The sequence below is a fragment of the Pezoporus wallicus genome, unplaced genomic scaffold (genome assembly GCF_028554395.1).
Source record: "Pezoporus wallicus isolate ANWC-B61680 ecotype Strahan unplaced genomic scaffold, APGP_CSIRO_Pwel_v1 contig_10084, whole genome shotgun sequence".
Classification (NCBI taxonomy): domain Eukaryota; kingdom Metazoa; phylum Chordata; class Aves; order Psittaciformes; family Psittacidae; genus Pezoporus; species Pezoporus wallicus.
The window spans coordinates 592295-605685 of record NW_026642497.1 but is presented as its reverse complement, the minus strand read 5'-3'; positions in this window follow the sequence as shown (position 1 = coordinate 605685).

The window sequence follows — 13391 nt, the reverse complement described above, 5'->3', positions numbered from 1 at the left end:
GCAACTGTGTTAAAGGGATTAACTCTTATTAAATATAGTGTATTTGAGTAAGCCCTAAGGGAAGGACTCCAGTTGCTCCTGTTTGCATGGGTGGAGAGTCATACCAAGTTACATCCTAGGGACCTGGCAGTAAGCTCAAGCTACAAATTACATCATATTACAAGAAAGTAATTCTTAAAGCATGGATGTAATTGGAAAGCAGTGTCCTCACCAGGCTTCACAAACATTAAGAAATGAATTCTTCATCTCCATTTCCTCCACATGGGAGATAAAATGCAGGAGAGAAGTTAAGCTATCATGGCAGAGAAGCTGCTATCCAGGTCTCACAACTGAACATGAGCAGGAGATGTAACATTAAACTGTTGAAGGCAATGGATAGAGATAGACCTGTGTTGTCCAAACTTTGGATGTAGTCAGGTAACAATTAAAACAAAAAAGTGTTATCCAGTCCAAAACAAATGGATTACCACCCTGGAAGGAAAATAGCAATATTTCCCTTTACCTCCCCATAAGGGACTAACTCCAGGGAAACTAAGGCAGGCAGCAGGTACATCATCTTACCTGCCACCCATCAGCAAGTAGACCTGGGAGGAAGGGCTGAAATCACCCACCCCCAAGTCTTAGTGACTCTCCCCAGTCCATCTGCTGTTACCACAGGGGCACAAACTTCTTGATCAGGAGGTTCCCCTGAGCTGCCCGACCTTGGCAGCTCAAGCTGCCCCAGGTGCCTTTAAGGACACAGGCAGGGACCCATTTGCAGAGTCCATCTTCAGTTCACAACCTAGCACTGAAGAAGCTTTAGTAGCCTGGAAAGCTGTGTCTTATTGCTCCTACACGCCAGACTGGCATTCTCTTGGCATGTCCAAGTCTAGGGATGGGAAACAAACTATGTTGATTTAAAGGCAACTTAACATTGACTAAGAAAAATTGACTTGGCAAGCTTGAATGTGTGAAAGGCCTTCTTATCCACCCCACGTGGTGTAAGCAGTACATGGAAACAATACTTAGTACCTCTAAAACAATGGCGAATTTGAGCCCAGCTAACAAATCCCTGCTTATTCATTCCTAACGGGAGCAGTAGAAGATATATGGATTTGTAAATATTTAAACCCAGCTAACAACTGCTGCCAGGGAGTTTCCAAAATCAAAGCCTTGGAGAATGACCTTAATTCTGATTCAAAAAAAAAAAAAAAAAAAAAAAAGGAAAAAGATCACAGATTAAAAGGAACTTGTCATCAGCTATTCCCTATAATTAGTTTAATATGATCAGCTCTCCATGATAACGAAACACAGCATCAGAGCTGTCCAGAGAGAAACTTCCAGTGGATAATAAATACTGACAGATTTCAACCAGATGGCTTTACTAGACCGCAACTTTGCAAGGGATATTGAAGCTCAAACATTAGTGCTTATTACTTAGGGTCAGCCAATAGCCCAGAGACATCTGCAAACGGTTCCAGCTGGGGTTTAAAGGCAACTAAGACATATGGATAAAGATTTTGATTAAGGGGTAAAAGATCATTTTTGAAAACTACTTTCACTGAGCCTTGGGAGTATGACACACTTCAGACTGAGGCTTCACCTCTATACATGGGCTGTAAAATGAGCATCCTGGTTGGCTGCCAAACTCAACATGGGTAAGACAGCCCCAGAAGCCCCAGGGCTGCTGTCAAGAGGCACCAAGATGTCACTTCTAAGCATCTTTTCCAGACTGCTTCAGCTTGCCTTCAACCCTGAGGAGGACACAAGGAACGGGTGAGCAGAGGAGGGAATGTTTCAGAGATCCTCTTAGGGCAGAGATGCAGGCAGGAGCCACGCAGACTCCACAGCTCTTTGCCTTTGTCCCCACAAGGCTGCACGTTCATGAGCACAATCTGTATTGCTTTAGGGTTGGATACCCATGAGTAGCTCCAAGGCAGGGTCGCAATTAAAACCAACCTGCAGGTTTGGTGTCAGCAGCCAAGGAGTGTAAGTCCCTAATTCCAAAATCAGGAGTATGAGATCAGTCACATTTTCTGGAGAGTGAGGGCTTGGTGTGGTTGATCCAAGCTGTAGGGCAGGAGAAAAATTTACCTGGACCAGTGTGGAGCTGGAAACCATGGAAGACCCATACTTGCAAGGAAAGCAGATCCCCCTCCCCTAGCTCAACCTCAATTTGGCACAAACCTCCAACAGCTAAGCCCATAAGGTATCACAGCCCTCTGGTGACACTGCTTGTGGGCCAGGGGAAGTCTAGTCGCTTTCCTCCCATGGGAACCTTTGGAAACGCATGTTGCTGCTGACCAGAGTGAGGTTTGCAGTCATGGAACACCTGCACAACCCATACAGTTAAGAAGGCCAAAGGCATCCCCCACTATGTCCTACCAACCAGGCCAGATGAAGGAGACACCCTGGCAAGAGGAGCACCAGCTAGCACGAAGCCTGCATCCCTAACTGCCCTGCAGGGACAGCCCCAAGCCACTGGGCATATATGCCACCAGTGCCCAAGTGCCACCAGTGCCCATTGTGCTAGTGCAGTGAGATGGATGTGGGGAGGAGGAGAAACACCACAACAAACTGTTTTTTCCTGCCTGAGTTCAAAGATACATTTCAGCTGTCTACTTACTGCTCCAGTTGGGTGAAAGCTCCCGGTGTCTGAAGGGGCTTTCTTGCTTCTCTTGGCATTATGGCCAAAATATCATTAAGACTCCTGTAGCTGGAACTGAGCTGTCAGTAAGAGAGGGAACTTGACTGAAGGCATTTTTGCAACCAAGGGATTTTAATTTTTCCCCCTTCTTTTGCCTTATCAAAGAGAAAGAAATATAACAAAAAACCAAGACAGGGATTTTTCAGCTAAATTTATTTCTTCCAGCTTTTGCTGCAATGGGGGCATGTTTGGGTTTGCTGCTTGCTTGCTGTTTGCAGGGGGGTTTATGAGCTATTCACATCAAATGTTAAGAAAAGCAATAGAGTCGAAAAGGCTGGAGAAGAAAGCTGTATGCTCTGGGATCCGGACTCAAAACCTGGGGCTGAAACTCAGCTCCCAGTTGGTTTATTAGGGTAAAAAATAGAAGTGCTATTGCAGTAGTAGTGATATGGTGATACAGTGAACTCCACAGATTTCAGCCAGGTTCATATAGACAAAAAAAGGAGTGGATTTTACGATCCCACAAAATATTTCGGCATGTTGAGTAATTGCATTAAACCTCAAAATGTTCCCACCAGGTTGTTCAGTGCCTTTGTCCGTAGCTTGGGCTTTTAAGTCAAGAGATAAGAAAGGAAAATAAAGCAAAACTCCACACATTTCCTTCCTGTTTTTCAGACTTCGAAAATTATACAGAGGTCCCTTTCTGCAGCTTGATTTAAAGTCAAAGTAGAGAGTCCAGCACCATCCCATGACTCCTGGAGCTGGAGATTTAGGGGTGGAGGACAAACAGGATTGATGGTCAGGCTGCAGGCTTTTGCAACTTATTTTTCAACAGACTGATTACCAGCAATGAGCTCAAGCCAGGTATTCCCACATCCCACCACGTCTCCCTGAGCAGGGGAAAAATATGGGTTCAAATCTAAATCTAGGGACAAAAATCTCCCTCTCCCATTCGCTACCCAACTTCTGAACACAAAGGAGGTGGCCTCAGTCCACCAGCTGCTTTTTGGAATAAGCTTTACCCAAAGAACCATCTTTTTTTTCTTCCTAAATACAGATCAAACCCCTAAGACAGAGCCCCAGTGCAAATTCCCTGATGCTTGTTTGACTTCATTAGCACAAAAGCAAATGAAGGCGCTTTCCCCTTTGTCCCGCTCCAGTGGAAGAGCAGTGAAAAGGCAAAGTACCGATGACCTGTGGAAACTCTCCCAGGCTGCTCCATCAGAGGGACGGAAAATATCCCAGTTTCTCCACAACTCTCAGCTGAGCTCTTTCAAGCCCCTTTTACCTGCCCCTTTTACCCTGTCTTGGGATGGGCAGAGCCTCCAGCCTCACTGCTGTGCCCAGTGGGGAGGAAAAGCATATTGGGATAATAATCTAGAAACTGCCTTTTGAAAGCTTTGTTCCACCTGACTTTTCATCTCCTGGACCTGATAGTGAGCTGCTAGCCCTGATCCATGGCTCATCCCTGTCCTGCAGCGTGGGTCTGGAATGGGGGAGGTGTATGTTTGCTCCGGGGATGCTCTGGGTTTCAAAGTGTTAAAGTTTGCCACTGATAATCCTTCTCCTCCACTGGTGTTTCCCTATTCCATGTCTGGTGCTGAATACACAACGAAATCAGCAGGGGACACGAGATGCTGTAAAATCAACCCGCTGCCGAGTGGTCCAGTGCTCTGCTGGCCAAACCAAAGGCTGCTTCTGAAACCGTCATCCCCGTGCCATGGCAGTTCTGCAGAGTCATCATTACCTGGTGCAAAACACCACGGCATGGGTCTGCCGGGGGAAAACACAGCTCCATCATGGGAACCCTTACACGAGTCAGGACGGGAGCTTCACTCAGTATCTGTCATCTCTGCTGCCTCCTCTTCCCCTCCACAGTGGCACAGCCACTCTGAAGGGCATCATGAAAAGATCCCATCTTACTCTGGGAGGAAGAAAAGAAAACAGCTTAGCTGTGGAGGGAAAGACAGCTACTATTTGCTATTCAAATCAGAAGTCACTTCTGGGCACAGGTCAATGAGAAAGGGAAACTTTCAGGCTGAAAGGATATGGACTTTGGAGATTTTTGTCCAGAAATGGTGTTTACTGGTTTCATGCACCCTCCATGGGCAAATACACCCTGCAACGCCGGGCAGACTTCAAAAGGAGCCTTTCACTGTGGCTGAGCAGAGGGAAGCCAGGGGTCTTGGGGGAGCTTAGCCACAGATTATACACGTTTCTCTGGTTGAGGACAAAGCAGCCGGGGGCTGCAGGGAAACTCACTCCTTCTCATACATGCACAGTGGGTCAAGTGTACCCAGTGGGGTGCAATGCCAGCAAGGGGTTAGCACCAAGTAGAGCATCTTGTAGGTCATCAGTGGCTTTCCTCAAAGGAGAAAAGGGTTCCACGGCCATTGGTGCAGGCTGGGATAAGCAACATCAAGGAGGACTTTGGGGGTCCCCTGTGAGCTGGGTCCCTGGGGGGTGCTCTGAATGCCTCAGGCAGAACTGGTCCCCATTCGAATGTGATCAGCCAACACGTGTCGAAAACATGTCACAGTCGACAGCCTTTCATAATGGGAAAACATCCAAAGAATCTGCCCAGCATGTTGAGCATCAAAAGTGCTTCATTTCAGCAAGTTCCCCCCACATGGGGGGGAGTTTCCTCATTTTCTTTAACTTGCACTTTTATGCTATGTCAACAAATTGCCGCAGCTTCAGGTTTGCTTGATACCATGTTCGTGCTGTATTTGGTATTTACTCACGTCCTTTGACGTCACGAAGCCGAAATTATCCACAGATACTTTTGATTTCCCAGTGAGATTTGCACCAAACCACATTTCAAACTGCTGGAATTCCCCTGGGGACAGAAAAACTCTTTTTGGTGTTTTTCTTTGCTGCTTCCCAACCAACTTGAAGGAAGGATCTGTGACAAGAAAAGGTCCCATCCCTGCTCAGAGGCAGCATGAGGAGCAGGCGGGTGGGCAAACCCATCCATCCCTCCTTCCCAGGGGCACTGAGAGGCCAAAGCCATGGTAATTCCTCCTCCCCCTCACATCAGGTGTTCAGGCTGTATCAGACATGATGGAAAAACACGGGTGCAGATTTCTCCTCCTCCTCTGAAATAAAGTAAGGATGAAACCATGATGCAGTAACAGCCCCACTATTCATCCTCCTCATCCTCCAGGCAGATTGCTGGATGCCAGACTAGATACTGATGGAAACACAAAAATCCCCACCCTGCCAAGTGCAGAGATACAATAAACCAGAGGAAGAAACCAATGGGTTTAACTGTTTTCCTGCAACACTCAAGGAATGAGATGGGAGTGAGGCGAGCACATCCTCACTGCTGACACTCAAACCAGTGGGGTCCCGAGGGGACCCACAGCGGTTCCCCATGATTCCTCCTAGCCCAGGATTTTCCCACATCTGACGCCAAGCACTGCTAACCCACACAAAGACACTGAAGCCCCCAGTCCAGACTGTAACAATTCTCCTACCTCCTGCAAGAAAGAAAACTTCAAAAAGGAGGAGAAAAAGTCAAGGTTTGGTTCAGGTTTGCAATGAAAACGCAGCCTGACTGTTTAAGAGCACGGTTACTCCTCACTACCATACTTACATACACCCAGCCTTAAATTAATAAAGAACTATAACACAGTCAAAGTGGCTTCAGATGTGAGCCACTTCAGCAGCCCATTATCAGCATTGTGTTTGTTTTTCCATATTGAGCGTGTGTAATATAATCCTTGTTTATGATAATTGATTTTCCTTGGACTGCCTTCCTGGGAATAATATGCACACTTTTTAACTCTCTTTTTAAAGATCAAATGGCATTTAGGCCTGGTGATTTGAATCTGAGTTGGTCAGAGCATTTAATACAATAAGAGTGAGCTTAAAGGCAAGCAGTTAAACCCTGGATATTTTTCTTATTGCATAGCCTGAAACCCCTTGAATTGAGAGGGAAGTTTGCATCTATTTTCTTGTCGTCTATTTTAAAAGCTGTCAGAGTTGGTTAGTCTCTCTTAAAATTAGTCCTTTGGATCATCTTCTTACTAAAAACAAAATCTGAGCTTTTTTTACTTTTTTCTACTTTTTTTTTAAAGCGATAGCGGATTAGGGCAAGAAGCTTTGTTTAGCTAAAGCGAGGGATTAGAGGAGATTTGCCCCCATAAAGTTGTGGTTTGATGGTGCTTTTATCCCTGGATGTTGCTAAAGCTGTGTTGCTTCAGGATTAGGAGCATACAAAGAGTCTCCTTGTGCTGTTTCACAGCCAAGAGAAAGACAGGGGGGGTGGGGGGAGAGGGAGAGACAGAGACAGGGGAACACATGCAACAGAACTGGGAATTCCTTGGTCACACAAAACTAAAGTTTAAACCCCCTGACACAAACTTTGCCGGACACGTTGTGAATGCGAGATGGCCAGAGCTCAGTGGGAACGGTGGATGGTGGAGCGGAGGGGATGAGACTGCCTGAACGGCCACCTCCCAGGCTCCTGCTGGTGACTTTCCTACATAAGGAGCAAAATCTGGCTGGGGTTGGCAAGAGAAAGACGAGGCGAAGGCAAAACCCCAGCAGGGCTCGGGCAGCGTTTCTCCTGGGTGAAACTTGGACCATCATCAACAAACCCTGATGAAAAGAAGGCACAGTGCTGCTCCAGACATGCTGGCGTCCAGCACAGGGAGACAAGAGCATCTAATTCATTCAAACATGGGCTAGCTGTGTAATGGGCTGCTGGTCGTCAGCATTGCCACCTTTGGGAGATGCTTAAATCTTGGCATGTGATAACGAGATGTCCCCAGCAGCCTGAGCTGTGTCCTGGGTCAGCCCTGCCATGGCTCTGAGGGGAAACAGAAGTGATAAAGCCCCAGATAGCAATACCCTTGCAAAACAGCTTTAAATAAAACAGAAAGAAATCAAGACCAGGCGCCAAGTGCTCATGGCACATCATTTCCCTTGCCCACAGGCCTTCCAAGCATTTGGAAACAGCCATTTTTTCTATGTCAGGAGGCAGAGAACCTCCAAAACCCCGAGGTTTTATATGTATGAGATATTTACCCTTACCAAATCAAAACACAATGGGGCTTTGCACTTACCAACCCCTCCTGCATGACAAGATTGTTTCGAAAGCAGGGATGAGCAGCAGGAAGAAAACCAAACCCCAACTCAAATCCAGCAAAACTCCTGACAGGCAAATTATTTCTACCCTGTGACAGTTTATTTGCATTCCTCTGCTTTTACTTATCTTGGGGGATGCAGAGCGGTGCCTTGGTATCCACAACCCTTGAAGCAAAGCTGTGAGAGCACACGTGCAGTGCCACACTGGGCTGCGGGGTCTCCTCATCTTGTGAACCCCAATGTGTGTGACCCTGCATAGCTGTGCTGGAAAGAAAAAAGAATCATCCTTGCTCATACGGAGTGAGGGAATCAGGCCCTTCGCTTCAAAACAGGAAATTAGATTTCATTAAAAGAGATAGAACTGGGTAAAAGGAAACCCTAAAAATCCCTCTTATCACTAGCAGACTTTTCTGGAAAATCAAGTGATTCTGATGATCTGTGACTTTATCAAAAGACTTCCCAGATGATAAGTAATACAGTCTGGGGAGTGTAGGTTATATGCATGTACTTGTGCACGTATTTGAACATGAGAATACAAATATCATAGAATCACAGAATCATTGAATGGCAGGGTTAGAAGGGAACGTAAAGCTCACCCAGTTCCAACCGTCCTGCCATGGGTAGGGACACCTTCCACTAGACCAGGTTGCTCAAAGCAACTTAGCAAATGATCTTGTTATAAGCCATTGCAACTAACGATACAGACAACATTTGAGTAAAAAAACCAAATATGAGAGTGGTGTTATATGAATAAAGCAGGATTCCCCCAAGCCAGAGTTGCACCATGGGCAAGGCTCTGTCTGACTGGTCACTGATGCTGAGCCAAGGTTTGTCACCTGCTGGTCATCCCCAGCCACACTCAGCCCTGCTGTGAGCCTGCTCCCTTACACAGATGTGTTTTTATCTTCGTAACTCCTCAGATGGCCCCCTCACCATTTCATCTCTCAGGCTTGAAATCAGCCAAGTGAGGTTCCTAACACTGATCCCAGAAATCCAGGGAAATCCAGCTGTTTCGACACTTTTCCAGTCCAAAGTATTGTTAAAGAAACTGGAGATTTCATGCTTCCTGCAGAACAGCAACTATGGAGGCCAGAACCTTGAAAAAAGCAAGAAATTTCATTTTTCAGGGGAAAAAAATAGTATCTCTGTTATATTATTTTCTGCTTTGTTCTGTTTTGGTTTTACCTTTCTTTTGTCATAAGAAAAACATGAATTCCCATGTATTTGTGATGCATATGGAGCTTTACAGCCTGGTTTGCCTCTTCTCCTGCAGCTCCTGCTTCCTATCCCGGCTGCATTTCCAGCGCTGGAGTGCAGGTCAGGAAGGTTCTGTTGGTGTACCAAAGTCAAGTGAATGTAAGCACGGTGCCTTCTGGGAGGTGCAGTCTCCCAAAACACCACATCAGTGTGGGCCCACACTGCAGAACTACGGCTCTCTGACAACAATGCTCCTTTGGGAAGTACCATTTAATTTGCTTTCTCTTGACTTGTAAATATATGTTTTGGAACCGTTAAGAAAGTCCCAAATATTCAAACTCAGAGTAGACCGACCCAAAACCTGGACCCATCTCTCTTTCAATGTTTCTCAGAACTGATATTTTAGTCCACATTTATGCCCCAGAAGGATGGTATATTAGCGGAGGGCAGACACAAAAGTCACCCATCAGTTCTCATAGCGAGCTCTCCCGCTCTCTTTTGCTCCCTTCAGGTGTGTGAGATGGTAAGATGCCCAAGGGTTTCCCTCCATGTGTAGGGGTGAAACAGAGGTACAAAGTCTCAGCAGCAGCTCACAAACTGGGAGGCACAGACTGTACCCTACAGATACAGGAGGTGTCTAAAAGCTGGTGTCCTGCTCCTGCTGCTGGAAGGGAGCATGAGATGGGGATGGAACACTGCGTGGGCTGGCTGACCTTAAAGCAACCTTGCTATGAGGTGTTGTTGGACCAGCAGTTGGCAGATTGGCGAGAGATGGTGGGATGGGTGGGAAGTGCATCCCAGGGTGGTGAAAGGTGCTTGGAGAGCTGTTTCACTGGAGGAAGGAGTTTCCTCCTCACACTTGCTGGTGCCCAGCCACTCCTGCCCACTGCTACATGGAGGAATGCCCTTTTCCTCAGCTCACAGGAGCTGAGTAGGAGGCTGAATAAAGCCCCAGGCTGATGTGGAGCACTGATGTCATCTGTTTCTTGTGCATGTGAAGCTGAGTTTTTATCCAAGCAATGTCACTTGTTCACTCCCTCCAACTCCATCCTCCCAAGTATTGCAACACATGGATATTTCAGCTCCCTGAGACTGTTTCATTGTTGATTAAGTTCTCTGTTAGCTGCAGCTACTGCAAAAGGAACCATAAGCCTGCACAATAACAAAACCTTCGTGGATGGGGAGAGGAGGCAAAAGCCTCTCTCTCCTCTGCACCAGCCTGGTAGCATTTTCCTTTCCTTGCAGGGCACTTGCCAGCAGCAAAGCTCTGTGACTTAGGGACAAACCTCCTTAAACACAACAAGCATTTTCTCTCCAACATCTTTGCATCATATGACCTTCAAAACAAATCAGAAGGTAAAATAAACACATAAAAGCAGCCGGGGTATTTGGCCTGACTGAACTCCATCAGGGCTGTGGAGCTGCAGGAATGCATTATCAGTTCTGAGCAATTTCTGATTTTTCCCCAGTGTGGGACTGCAGAAGTGGCCTTATTGAAAGGCCAGAATCTGCTTCTATTTCAACCAGTGACAGGTACATTTATATTAAGTTGATTCCCCCTTGAAATTATCCAAGTTTAAAGAATTATCTGTCTGCAAGGGGGGAAAAAATACAAAATGAAAGAGAAAACTGTGCACCAGCAATGGCTGTTCAGGATGATGATCTGGGTTTGGAAATTAGCTATTTAAGTCAATAAATGGGTTAGGAGGGTGGGAAGGAAAGGCAGGTAGAGTTTGTGGTTCTTAATCATAGCTTCGCTGGGTTTAGCTGCTCTCCCACTGTTGAAAAATGTTTCAAGAAGCAAAATAAATGAGCTTCTGGTTACTAAAGTATTGATTTTGCCTACATCCAGTAATAAAGAGCAAGTCACCTGTAGGTAAAACTCTTGTAAAATGTATTTGATACTATAATAGTCTGGAGATAGAGTTACATGCAGCTGAGAGAGGCAGAGGATGACAAATCATTTCTAATAAGGTGTTTACCTAACATATTTCATGTCATGCGTTACCCAGTAACAACTGGGGCTCATTTTCCATTCCCACCTTCTGTTCCTTCCCTTGGAGAAACCCATGGCAGCGGTGGGGTGACACAGGAGATGGCATCATGGTGGGTCAGCTTGGCTGGTGCTTCCAGCCAACATATCCCCACCATTTGATGCAGGGAAATGGGGTTGAAATGCTTCCTCTGGATGCTTAAAAGAAAACACAAGGGCTGGAGACACTATTGCACAAGTGCTGGTGGAGGTGGCCACTAGGCCATGCTCCTGATCTGGGAGGGAGAGTTTGTTTTCCCATGCTCTCTCATGTCCTTGAAGTTTCTCCTATGGAAAAGACGGCTAGCCTGGCTGTGTGCCTGGGAGATGGATTTTATCCCCCAGGAAACGTATCTGTCATTTTTGCTCAGAGGTACGCACAAAACAAATGCAGTCATGCATTTGAGCATCCGTTACCGAAGGACTGAACTTAGCACTAAATGATGTAAATCTAGATAAATATCATCGCTTCTGAATAAATTACTTTGGATTTACACCATTGAAACAGAGCTGAACCGCATCCAGCCTTGCTGCCAGGACAGGCAGAGCTTGCACTGATGTCCATGAAACCAATATTTGGACTTCTTTCTGAAAAGGTGATTAGGGAGGTCCAGCTCTGGGTCTGATCCGCTAAGTGAGGGACAAATCTTTAGCCCCATTGGCAAAGCCCTCCTTTGGTTTCAGAGATGGGAGCTTGGGATAACCCACCTCTCAATACACATCGGGCCTGGGTCCCCACTTAGACACAACCAAGCTGCAAGAACAGTGTCTCTCCCAAGGATAAACAGAATCAGTGCTTTGGAGAATAAACCACAGCAGACAATGATGTTGGATTCAGAGCATCCCACAGTGCAGAGTTAAATGTCACCTAGGGAGGTGGAGGGTTATTGCAGTGGCTTAATGGTTGGGGAGAATCAGGGTCAGAACCTTCTTTGTTGCCTCAAATTTCTTACATGACCTGTGCCCATACAGGTAGGTGCATCGTGGCATTCCCAGAGAAAGCGAGTCCTCTTATGGACTTACCTTGTGCTCCTAAAACCAAACAAAATGTCTCCACAGCTAATGGCAGCAGCCTGCACCACAAGACACTGCAAGGGTAAGCAAAGCAGAGACTGAATTTCCTTTGCAACTCACATGGGATTGGGGTCCAGCTGGAAAAAGGGAAGTCTCTTCATGCCAAGCCCATAGGCAGCCACAGCTTCTCTGGGCAACCTGTGCCAGTGCCTCACCACCCTCACAGTAAAGAACTTCTTCCTTATATCCAACCTGGATCTCCCCTGTTTAAGTCTGAACCCATTACCCATTGTCATATCACTACAGTCGCTAATGAAGAGACAGTCCCTGATGAAGAGTGACTCTTCATAGAATTCCTGATGAAAATCCAAACCTTCTGTAAAGGGGGCATTTTTTAAAGCAACTCCACTCATTTAGATAACCTTTTTTAAGCAAACAATGAGATTTCCCTGGCTTTAGACTAATGGATAAAATTGAATGAAGACAAGGAATAGCTTGGGCACTGGGTGGTCCCAGACCAGAGGAAAGCCATGAACAGAGGGTTCTGAATCCATCCCAGCTGCTCACATCCAGGGGAATTTTAGTGCATCAAGTCAGAGAAGAAATTTAATAACATTTTCAATCAAATAGGAGCATTTCTGAGATATTATTGCGCAGTTTCTGGTTTGCTGATTATGTCTAGGCAGCTTGTGAAAAGAATGGAGGAAAACCACCTGTGTCCTTGCCACAGAGCAACCCAGGCATAGTGTGTCCCTATGGGAAGCTGGACACCAAAGGCCATTGTTCCTGGGAAGGCAGGGACACAGACAAGGGAGCCCACTCTTCCTGGCTCTGGTAGTGGTGTTGGGCACATCATTCCTCTATTTATTTGCCTTTTGTCCTCACCTTTCCTGCTTATCTCTTTTGCCCTGGATGCCCTCCTTTTCCTCGCTTCATCTGCAGCTCCTGGGCCAGAAAAGGCCTCCTGTCCAGCAGGAGTCTCTGAACACAGCTGGGATTCACGGAATAAATAAATAAGCAGATCTGCCCATCATAACTATACTTTAAATTCCCTGCACGGGAGAGACTTCCCCTTTACATTCTCTCAGCTAACACTTTTACCAGGAACCAGAGGCTGAAAAAATTGATCTCTTTGGCTGTTTTCACCTAATACTCTTGGTAGATTTGATTCCTTACAAAACCCAGGCTAAAGTAAGGAGCGGCTTATTACAGTTAGAAACTGTACTTAACAGCAAAACAAAACAGAAAATAAAACCAAGAAATTCCCTTGGCTGCTTTTGAGAGAAGGATGAGTCCAATGAGGGAATATGGAGCTTTATTACTCAAACACATAGAGCTAGTTATTGTCACAATTAAGAGCAGAAACAGGAGGAGGAACTGAGCTTGGTCTTTATTTCATGATATTCAGCTCACCTTCTCCTCCAATTA